The following is a 12557-nucleotide window of genomic DNA, read 5'->3' as shown; positions in this document are numbered from 1 at the left end:
ATCATTGCATGAAACCATTAGAATAAGTTTTAATACTGAATTCTACAGTTGAAAGATCAGGCTGTCATCCCCTGCATCCACTTTTCAATCATAGCATCTACTAAGTGTGGGAGGACCAGATTTTATCCAGATATTATATACCTCTGGAGGTCTGGAGAGAAAACTTAAGCCAACATCTTAATTCAATTTTTTAAACTCTTATTATTTATCTTAAAATTTTCACATAATTAGTACATTCTACTCTTAATATATGCCCTTTTTAAATAGAGCACTCTCACTGTTGTAATTACATGCCACCGAGCAAAACGGATGCTCCAGAAATATGCACCTTATCTCTTCTGTATTTTTGCATACTTTCTGCCTTTCTAGCTTAAAGTTTTTCATCATAACCTCTTTAGCATGTGTGAGTAAATGTGTGTGTGTGTGTGTGTGTGTGTGTGTGTATGAGAGAGAGAGAGAGAGAGAGAATCAGCCAGTGTAACTAACATTTTTGAGATGCTTGGTGGTAAAAACATAATTGAGGAGAGAATCTAAGATGATACCAGGAATGCCTTTTTTGTTAGGTTGGTGAATTTTAAGATAAGATATAATTAGGATTTTTATCAAATAAGTAAAGGTAAGCGCCAGAGTAGGGATAGAAGATGACAGAAAGCTGGAATGTTTAATGAAGCAGTATGAAAGAGGGAAGGAGAGAAATAGAAAACACAGAAAAGGTTGCTGAAAATATAGTAGCTCAGTAAGCTGGCTATGGAATGCAAGTATTTGGTCAAATTATCACCAAATCAAAATATGTGGGACTCGCTTCTATCTCCAACTCCCAAATTCTAATTTACCCTCTGGATTTACCTTTCTAGACTGTCTCAATCTATTTTAATTTAATTTCACCTGTATAAAAATGATAGTAGCTAACACTTATTTAGTGCTTACTGTGTACCAGACACTGTTCTAAGTACCAAGAATGTGTTAACTCAAATAACCCCTTGAGAAATATTGGGTAGTATTCATATCTCTAAATCATAGATCAGGTACTAAGATAGAAAGGTTAAGAAACTTGCACAAGTCAGACATCTAATAAGTTGTAGAACCAGGACTGAAACACAGGCATTCTAATTCTAGAACTTGCATGCTTAATCAACCCTGATATGAGCAGTCAGTTTTGATAACTTTTGAATTATCATTGTTAAAGCTTTAAGGTAATATTCTTTTTTCTGACTTCTAACACATCTTTAAAACAACGGCAAACTGAAGCAACTTGAGTAGATAGAATGAACAGGGAGTCGAAGGAAAATCATTTTTTAAAAGAAAAACATTTTTTAAAACTTCTTTCTTAATGTAGAATATGCCATTCTTAATAGAAAAACAGTACTATTCATGTATGGTAATTTACTAATATAAATATAACTGGTTAATCTCAGAGTTATGCAAGATGACTGGTCTAGGTCCTAAATGATCCATGGAAAATTAGTTTTACATATAAATTCAGATGTGTTAATAGTGGTCATTAATCAGTGTCAGCAATGGAAAGTGGAATAAAATTGTGACTTCTATTAATAAGTAAACAAAACTGGTATTTTCTATTACTGAACAAAGATTATGTTAAACATTAAATTGCAAAACCTATTTTAGTCATTATATGCACAGTTTTTCATCCGGTTAGCCCTAATATATAATGATAAAAGGGCTAATATTTATTACTAAATATGTTCTGGATATAGTAAATATCCTGCTCTAAAAACATTATTCAAGAGAAATTGTTTAATTGCATTTTAGACATTTTTCTTATTTGTAGAAAAAAAATTATTTTTTACTTCCTTTTTTTCTTAGTATACATACTAAAAACTAACTTAATTGCTTGAAGAAAGCACAGGAACTTATGATTTCCTTTTAAATAGAATAAAATGTTCATATGTTCTACAATGGTGCTATCAACTAAATCTCTTTAGAATAATATAATTGAACTGACATTTAACTTGGCAATTAAGGAAATTATCTTAGCTTCACGTCCAATTTACGTTAGGAAGTTGATGTTTTTAGGTTAACTGAGAGTTGGTATTTTAAATGATGGCAGATTTCCAGAGACAAATGGATTCTCTCATGGAAGACTTCTGCTTCAAGCTGGAATAGACTAGCTGGGGAAGACAATATGTCTACCAAAATCACCAGAATAGCCAGATTTATCTATCTATAAATTTATGTATTTGAGGCATCGCAGGGCTGCTGAGGCAACCAGGTCTTGAAAAACTGAGATCCCAGAAGGAGGAGAACCACAGAAAGGTGAACCAATATTCTGTGAGTTACTTCTTCCCCATGAGCATTTGTGTATCTTGGCTTTGATTCAGAGACTGAATCCAGGCAGAAGGTCATGGTGAAGAGGTAGAGATGCCAGCGGAGCACAATCTCACAAGACTAGAGAGACAAATGTCAGGAGTCCAGGACCCTGTGATTAAAGGGACCAAGAGCCATGTGAGATGGGAGACACAGAGCAATAACGCCAGTTCTCAGTGCTTTTCTCCTCTAGACATTTATCCTATTTTTAAGCTTCTCAGAGAAAGTGGCTAAGAAGCTAAGCAGAAAACCACTGAAAAGCAGAATGGAGTTAGAAACAATAAAATTAGCAACTTGCGGGATACAAGGTTTATCAATGAATTCTTAGATTATGGGATGAATTGTGTCCCCCGCCAAATTCATGGGTTGTAGTGCTAACCCCCCAATACCTCAGAATGTGACTTTATTTGGAGATGGAGTCTTTAAAGAGGTAATTGAGTTGAAATTATGTCATTAAGGTCAGTCCTAATCCAATATGACTGGTATCCTTATAAGAAGAGGAGATTAGGACACAGAGACACACACAGGGAAGACCATGTGAAGACATAGTGAGAAGCCAGCCAACTACAAGTCAAGGAGAGAAACCTCAGAATAGACCAACACTGTGACACCTCAGTATCATACTTCTAGCTTCCAGAATTGTGAGAAAATACTTTTTTGTTGTTTAAGCCAGCCAGTCTTTGCAACTTTGCTATGGCATCCCTAGCAAACTAATACATTCTGTATGCCAGCAATGAATAAAAAGTGTACATTTTCAAACAATGACATTTCAATAACCCCCCAATTCATTAAAACCTAGGAAAAATTAATTAAACCATTATTTCCTCTGTATGAACTGTATCCCATTAGCCAAAAAATACTTCCTTGAATCCTGCTTTTTGGGGGGCATTTCATAGTTCTAGTAGCAGTCCTATATTACATATTGCCATTAATTCACTAGGCCTTCATTTTTCCAGAAGTTCTGAGTCATGGAAAACTGAAATTGCCCCTATAAAGGTCAGAGGTTTCAGCTTCTTTTCCCTAAACAGTGATGATTATAAAATTCTCCAATGTTACTTTAATCGAAATGGCCATTAAACAATGTACTGTTCTTAAGAAGACTGAAAAACAAAATTAATAAAAAGTATTGAAAGAAAATACAGAAAAACATGTTCACAATTTTCATATAGGAACAATCTTCCTAAATGAAAAATGAAACACAAGCCATCGTGGAAAATATTGGCAGATTTGACATCATGAATATTAACATTTTCTGTACAGCAAGAAACACCCAAAATAAAAGACAAATGAAACATCAAGAGAAAATATTTGCAATATATACAAAGTGTTCCAGTGAATAAATAAGGAAACTCTCAGTTCTCTATTTCATACACGACTTATGTTGACAAGGTATCAATATACAGAGAAGAAATGTGTTATGCACTGGAAATACAAAGAAAAATAGGGCCGAATTACTGCCATCCAGAGGCCCATAATCCAACAGTGGAATGTTCGAATAAGCAAACAGTTAAAAGATAAAGTGAATTATTATAATGAAGTTGTGAACAGATTTTTATGGTTACCTAGAAATGGGAGGGCCAAATCTGAATAGGGGTCAGTGAGATGTGATGTGGAGAAGAAAGCAAAAGGTGAGGGATGATGTTGCCCAGAAAGGAGAACATCAGTGATCTCCCAAAGGTAAAGGAAGAAGAAACTGAGCAGACAAGAAGTTGGAAGGAGTTTGGGGCAAGGCAATGGAGTAAGGAAAGACATTTCAAGCAGAGAGAATAACTTACAAAATACCATGTGTTTGGGGATGTTTTGGAGGGAAATTAAGAAAAACATGCATAGATTTTAAAATACCCTCTATGAGGAAACAAAGCAAATTTCCATAATCTGGATGTAGGAGTATGGGCATTCTATATTGTACACCACTGATGATAAAACGGGAGGATCTGGGTGCTAACTTATTTCTGTGATGGGCAGAACCATAAAGGCCTTAAATTGATGAGTATTAAGTTCTGACATGACTTCAGGTTCATTAAGTTGTTATTTCTCATATTACATTTCTTCAAGTGCTGACCCATTTCTCCTCTCCTTAAACCTTTAGTTCCAGCCCTGTTTTCAAAATTGTCTCAAATACTATGCCACTTACTATATACCTGGAATCTACATCCCTGGCAGAGTAGGTAATTCTTTCAATCACAGCAATTACTAGGGTGTTTACTTTAAATGTGTCTATATAAACACAAGCTGCATTAGAAAAACAAGAATAATGGCAATTATAGAAACATCTTTTCATTTTGTTTCAAAATGATTCATCCTATCTGATAAGTGGACCTCAGAGAAGCAGATTGTGTCACTGGTTATTATCCAAGGGAGTCTATTAAATTACCATTCTCTGTTGACACAATGTTTGCTAAAGTGAAATTTCATCATGGTTGACTTCCAAACAATTCTTTGTGAGATCTAATCATAAGCATTTATCAATAGATAAAAAACCACTGGAGGCCTCCACAAACATAGCTAAATTATGGCTTTTTCCAATTTTTTTTTGGATTAAATTATCTAGGATATTTCCTAAAGTTTGCATTCTATAGTCTGTGCTATTTATAATTCCTCTAAATTATAATACAGAGAAATAGGAATTGGAAGATCCTCATAAAAACCTAATAATGACCTAAATTATTAGTGAAATGTAAAGCCCTAAAATTGATTTAGTTAACAGTTCTTCGTTAGTTATCTTCAATTCAATTGTCATTGGAAAATAAATCCCCTAGAAGAGACATTTCCTTCAAGAATAGTAAACATAGTTTGTATGCAGTTTCTTTTCTACAAACACAAACATAATCAGTTTCTTAACACTGTATCTGTGAAGAATTCAAATTGCCTAATTTTAAAATGTGAAGATCAACTATAAAAAAGAAAAATGATTACAATATGGTTATACTTTTTATTCTTTCATTTTGATGCATAATCAAAATATTGCATGTACTCAAGCATGTGTTTTCTGTAAAGAATACAGTGTACAATTAACATAATGAAAATCTGAATTGACCAAATGTTAACATTATTCTACCTTTACTTTGTAAATGGAGCTGAATATTATCAAACTAAAAGTATTATCAAAGTATTATCGAATTAAAAATAATTTTACCATGATTAAAAGTTAAAAGTGGCATGCCAATTTAGCTGATTATCACCTATCAAAAATGAATAATGAATGTCAGTTGTTAAAACATCCTAACTTATTTGCATAATACTGTGTTTAGTTTCTCTTAGTTTGCTCTACCCTGTGATTTTATGTCCAAAAGAGCTATAAATTTTGTTAGAGGTCTAGATATGGATTTGATGGATTTAGTAATTTAATCTTTAACAAGTCAGTTTCCAAGTCAAATTAACTCCAACATGTTGGAGTACATACATTTAAAGAGTGGTCATATTGACAAAAACAAAAGCATTTTGTTGCTTCAAATCCATGTTTGCTGTTAGCATCAGTGAATTTAAACTCACATAAACACATGGTCAAATAAATCAATTTACCAATATTACAAAGATAAACATATATTTATATCAATGTACTGTAAATGAATTCATTAAGAGGATTTTGGACATTTAAAATTCATTTTCAAATTGAATGACTTACCGTTTTTGCCTGGGGAAATGTACTAAGTCTCTAGGGACACATAGGTAAACAAGTCTATTTCATTTGTGCCCAGCATAAATGGCAGAGCTGGTGTTTTCTAATTCATCTTGTTTCTGTAGCTGTGAAGCAAAAATTTTTAGGATGGTACCCTCATCATCCTTACAAGACAAAGTAGATGTATTTTTCTATAAATTAATAATGACCAATCTCAAATGGGCCTTCAGTGCTATTCAATTACTCTTAGGTCCTAGTCAACTTATTCCCTTTTTATATCAGCTATTTGAACTGATAGCCCTTTCCTCAAACATCCAACCCCTGTCTCTGTCTCACCTTTCTCTATTATCTTAGCAAATAATCTCACCACCTCTTTTACAAAGACCATATTGAACTACTTGATGTGTATTCATTCCTTCATTTTCAAACATACAATCTAACTACATCAGCACCTATTTTATTTCCCTTACTCCTATTACAGTTAAGGACATTTCCCTCCAGCTACCTAAGACCAATGACTCCATCTGTGCTTAGACCTCTACCACTCTGCTTTTTCAAGAATCCACACTGTTGGTTTTCCCTTCCCTCTGTGGAACATTCAACTCCCACTCTCAACCCAGTCCTTTCAAGTTTTTGGACATTCTCCTATTAAAAAACTAAGCAAAATTAAAACCTTCCCTGGACCCCACATTCCCTTTTCCCCCATCACAGCCAGCTTTCCCAGAAGAGTTGTCTACGCTCATATCGCTTTATTTCCTCCTATCCCACACCCTCCTCAACCACTCCAATTCCACTCCCTCATCTATCACTCCATCAAAAGAGTAATGGCAAAATTCACTCATAACCTCATAGTTGAATCCAAAAGGGACTTTTTGGTCTTAATCTTACTTTATTCAACATTTGATAATTATTTATTGAGCGCCTACTATGTTCTAGGGACGTTCTGAACACTTGGGCCATATTAGAGAAGAAAACAAAGATCCCTGCCCAGTGAAACTTGTGTTCTTAGACAGGTCCCAGCAGCAGTAATGTTCTTGACCACTCACTCCTACATGAAGCACTTTCTTCCTTTTGTTTCCTTGAAAAAGCAATCAGCCGGTTTTTCTTCTACACTGCTGGGCATTTCTCCTCTAGTTCATTCTATATGAACGGATCATTAAAGGTGAAATTCTTCAGTTTTCAATCTTAGGCTGTCTCCTCACTTTTATGATACTCTCTCCTCTGAAATCTGGAACCATATATCCAGCTGTCTAATTGACATCTCCTCTTGGACTGTCAAAATTACCTCATATTCAACAAGTCTCAAATTGAATTGATATTTCCTCTCAAATCAGAGTTTCCTAGCTCAGAGAATGGCACCACCGTTTATCTATTTATACAATCTTGTTATCTTCTTTTCTGATCCAATATCAAGTCCTGTCATTTTTATATCTTAAATGTCTCTCTTTGCCCATCTCTACTGCCATCAGTCTAGTCCTGGCTTAATGACTCTCATCTGGATCAATATCTGTAATATTGTGATTTATAGTAAGAAATATATATATTCTGACACAGAGCTCCTACAACACTTGGGATTTTCTAGGTGATAAAAGCAAGACAGGTGTCTTGGTATCATAATACACCCCTGTCAGCCACACCTGAGTTTATGTTAATGAGGTGACTTCTGTAAAGCACCTAAGGATGGGGGTTGGATGCCAGGGAAACCAACCAAACTTTCAGTCCCACCCTTCTGACATCTGGGAAGAGGAGGGGGGCTGGAGGTTGAATCACTCGCCAGTGGCCAGTGATTTAATTAGCCATGCTGTGTAATGAGGCCTCATAAAAACCTAAAAGGCCAGGGTTCAGAGCGCTTCCAGGTTGGTGAACACATGGAGATGTGGGGAGAGTGGTTCTCTCAGAGAGGACATGGAAGCTCTGTGCCTCTTCCCATATACCTTACCCTATGCATCTCTTTCATTTGACTGTTCCTAAGTTCTATCCTTTTATAATAAGCCAGTAATCTAGTAAGTAAGATGTTTCTCTGAGTTCTGTGAGCTGCTCCGGCAAATTAAACTGGGGGAGGAAATCACGGCAACCTCCAACCTGTGGCCAGTCAGTCAGTAGCACAGGTGACAATCTGGACTTTCACTTGGCATCTGAAGCACAGGGCGCGGGGCGAGGGCGGGGGTGGGGTGGGCGGTGGTTCAGTCTAGTAGAACTGAGCCCTTACCCTGTGGGATCTGATGCTCTCTCCAGGTAGGTGGCATCAGGATGGAGTTAATTGCCTGGTGGTGTGGAAACGCACACACACACACACACACACACACACACACACACACATTAGAACTGGTGTCAGAACTGGAATACCATACTCTTACTTCAGGTTTTCTTGTGTCCTCCCTTATACCTGTTCCTACTGAAGTCAGAGAAATCATTTTGAAGTGACAAATGACCATGTTTAAGATCCCTTATTAGGATGAAAAACATGCAAGGTTTTATGTGGTCTGCCCGCCCCTCCCTTCCCATCTCCAGCATTATCTCACACCATCATCAACCTCATTCTCTCCCACCTACACTGGCTTCTAGTTAGGCTTCTGTGCTCACTGTGTTCCAGATCATCACAAAGCATTTATACATGCTTCTTCTTTAATCTGAAAAATACTTAGATGCCCATGAATATTGTCTCAATGCAAGCCACTTTCTCAAGGAAACCATCCCCTGAACTTTCTGATGATATAAAATTCACCTGTATTAGTTAGGGGTCAGGGTTCTCCATATATATACATATATATCTCCTAATCCAATATAACTAGTATCCTCATAAAAAGGGAGAATGTGGACACAGAGAGACATGCATAGAAGGAAGATGATGTGAAGGGACACAGGGAGAAGATGGCCATCTGCAAGCCAAGGAGAGAAGCCTGGAACAGATCCTTACCTTTGAGCCCTCAGAAGCAGCCAACCCAGCTGACACCTTGATTTTGGACTTCTAAACTGCAGAACCGTGAGACAGTTTCTGTCGTTTAAGCCACCCAGTCTGTGGTATTTTGTTATGGCAGCCCTAGCAAAATAATATAAATACGTACTAGTTTTCAAAGCATTGTGCATATGTCATCCTAAGGCTTAAGACTGCAAAATTTTATGTATATAAATGCATATGTGGGCTAAATATGTGAAACATCTTCTAGACTTCTACTCTACCTACATTTTAAGAGTTACTTAATCTTTTTCTCCAATCCACATAGTTGAGCTTACCTAATGACTATTCCAAATTTATAAATAAGCCCACTTCCATCTAATGTTTATTTTAAACATCCTTGGTGCAATTTATCTCTTACTCTGAAGTATAAGAAGTATTTCACTAGTTTGAAAGCTAAGCATACGCATTTTCCTTTAAGATTTAAATTTTATTTGGTGATGCTCTATCATCTTAAGATGTGACCATGTCACCACAAGCTTCTACAATCCTGTTAGCAAGAGAAGAAAGGGCTGTTGAGCACCAGCAATTAAATGCTTTGACCCTGAAGTGATGTAGGTCACTTTTGCCCACGTTTCATTAGCTGCGACTAGTCATGTAGTCACATGGCTTTATCTGATGTCTAGGAGGTAGGAAGGCTTAATTCTCCAAGTACCCACAAAGAGAGCATTGGACCTTGGTAAACGTTAACAATGCTTAGTACAAACCCCACTGTGAGAGTCAAAGTTAGGAAAGCTGCCAGGGGAGATGAAGTAGCACTTAAGTTCTGGTATCAAGAGGGGGATTCGAGGTTGGTGGTGGGCTCAATACTAACTTGATGGGTCTGGGGAAAGAAATGGTTCTAACAAGACAAATGACTGAGGTTGGAACTCCCTCCCAATTTAGTCACCTTAGCTTTGCAATCTTTCTGTGGGAAGGATACTCAAGTATATGAATATAAGGTAAAAGAGAGCCATGACCTTGGAGCATAGGCATGGGGTGCCACTGTGGTGCCAGCAGGGACCTAGTCTAGCAATCACCTCACCACAGGAGTAGACCAGCACCCATCAGTTATTCACTCAACAAATATCTAGTAAGCGCCTACTCTCAGCCATGTACCTTCTGGAGAATTGATACAACCATAGACACAGTCCCTGCTACCATGGAGCTTAGAGTCCAATAGAGGATTCAGCCAAAATTACACCAACAGATGAATAATTGAAAACATGATAAATACTCTGAAGGAGCAACTCCACAATGACCTTTTACAGAGAACTTGACCTCTACAAGGTTAGACCTGCACTTAATCTTGCAGGACTCAGGACAAAAGTACAAAAACAGACCCTTGTACCATATGTCTAAATGTTTATTACACAAGCTATTAAATAGAATATATTCTGTTCTCATATATTGACAAATATACTTTCATTAAGACAAAATTGGAGATTCTTTGTAAAGTTTTTGGGTTTTTATATGACTCAAAGGTGACTAGCCTTATTACTGCACATGTCTAGACGTTTTGTTGAGGTTTAGATAGACTTCACTCAAAATCTGGTTCAGGTATCTAGACCTATGGTGTCAGACACATCAGGAGGGTCTCTAAAGGTTTATTAGTCACTATATAATGTGGCTCTCTGCAGGGAACAGGAAAGAGTCCCAAGCTGGTCAAAAAAATGGCTTGAGAGTATAGGGAAGGGATACTGGCTTGGGGTTTCCATGGCGGTTAACTCCTAACCCTTAACCCACCTTGGGGGGTCAGTGTTTTCACGCACACACTAAGGCTGGGGCTTGCATAACCTGAACTTCCCCGCAATGCCAAAGGAGTGAGCGCTGGCCTTTCTCGTAAGATTGCCCGGATGTGGGACAGAAGGGGAAGGGAGAGTGGTGGGGCTGGAAAACTCTTGGTAAAACATGGAAAATGAAGTGCGGCTGTTTATTACAAATGTTAACAAATTATTAGAACTCTACATAAATTAACATGAATAAATCTCAAAACAAGGGAGAGTAACAAAAAGTTAATTGAGGAGTGATATATACACAGATAAATGTGGTATTTCCAGCAAAATATTTTTAATGCTTAAAAAACACATTTTTAAGCATTAAAAACAATATTGTATATTATTTATGAAGACAGAAATGCATAGTAAAAAATGTAAAAATATAGGGGAATGACAAACATGGGGAAAAGAGGAAGGAATGGAATTAGGGGTGGTTCCAAAGGAGGCTTGAAATATGTGGGTAATGACTTAAGGAATATTGCATCAAAACGCTGTGAATGTTACAGTTTGATAAATCTAAGTGGTGGGTAAACAGGCATTTATTCTATTTTTTCTTCTCTATAGGTTTGAAATATTTAATGTAAAAAACTAAGAAAGAAACTTTTCATACTCATCAGAGTGGAGGCTTTTATAGTCTATGGGGCGGTGGGTCAATCTAGCTTCCACACCTAAGTGAAGCTATAAAAGGGGAGTCTGATCCGTGTACCATTGCTGCTCGGTGCCACCTGACCTTGACACAAAATCTGGTCCTGCTGGTGGACTGGTGCAGTCATGTCTTGATGGTGCAGGTACCTGCATAGGCCTCTTCCATCAGGAGCCAACTCACCTTGTGACAGTGCTCTGATTTCTAAATTTGCAAACTTCAGCTTGCATTTCTTTTGGTTCTCATACACAGTCACTCTCATGGACACCAGTTGTCTTCAGGAGCACTAAGCAGGAAATTCTAGTGTCCTCCATCTCAGGGACTTGAAACTGTCATCGGTCTATCTTCCCATGGGACCTACCTAAGACAAATTTCCTGTTAAACCCTCAAAACACTTAGGCTCTAGTGAAAGTCCCTTTAATTCCTCCTAAAGTAAGTGACCTTCAGTAATTCTGGCAGCACTTCCATCAACCCTCTGAGAATATTTTCAATGGATCTAAAGTGATTTGCTTTCTGAGGCAAAGTCCCCAGGAAGTTTCAGGATCTCTAGACCCAACCCTCTAGGGAAGGAAATGACAGTTGCTTGCATTTATTCTAAGGTGTCTCTTTTGCTGCAGAGGAAAAAAGAATACATATTTAATTACTAGCAGGGCGTTATGAAAATTATTTTCATAATCATGAAAGTAAAATTCTCTCTTTGTTTTTGGATTAAATGTATTTTGTTTAACTTTTTTTTTTTTTTAGCCTCCTAGGGCTCTTATCAAGAATAGATGCATTTATCGAAATTGGTACTACTTTCTTTTTTTGTTGTTTTTTTTAACATCTTTATTGGAGTATAATTGCTTTACAATGGTGTGTTAGTTTCTGCTGTATCACAAAGTGAATCAGCTATACATATACATATATCCCCATATCCCCTCCCTCTTGCATCTCCCTCCCACTCTCCCTATCCCACCCCTCTAGGTGGTCACAAAACACCGAGCTGATCTCCCTGTGCTATGCAGATGCTTCCCACTAGCTATCTATTTTACATTTGGTAGTGTATATCTGTCCATGCCACTCTCTCACTTCGTCCCAGCTTACCCTTCCCCCTTCCCGTGTCCTCAAGTCCCTTCTCTACATCTGCATCTTTATTCCTGTCCTGCCCCTAGGTTCTTCAGAACCATTTTTTTTTCTTTTTAGATTCCATATATATGTATTAGCATACAATATTTGTTTTTCTCTTTCTGACTTACTTCACTGTATGACAGACTATAG

At 37.1% G+C, this 12557-nt stretch overlaps 1 long non-coding RNA gene across 1 annotated transcript in view; it reads right to left on the bottom strand.

Moving 5' to 3' along the window:
- LOC309631331 overlaps positions 1-12557 on the bottom strand; it is a 60521-nt gene that overhangs the window by 29758 nt on the left and 18206 nt on the right. The window contains exon 1 of the long non-coding RNA XR_014246200.1: positions 1-12557. This exon is cut by the window's left edge and continues 19704 nt beyond it; it is cut by the window's right edge and continues 18206 nt beyond it. This is a non-coding gene — a long non-coding RNA (uncharacterized lncRNA).

The sequence above is a fragment of the Balaenoptera borealis genome (genome assembly GCF_965194805.1).
Source record: "Balaenoptera borealis genome assembly, chromosome: 6".
Lineage (NCBI taxonomy): Eukaryota > Metazoa > Chordata > Mammalia > Artiodactyla > Balaenopteridae > Balaenoptera > Balaenoptera borealis.
Note: the sequence above shows the minus strand (reverse complement) of the source record. Positions and strands in the feature narration are given on the sequence as shown.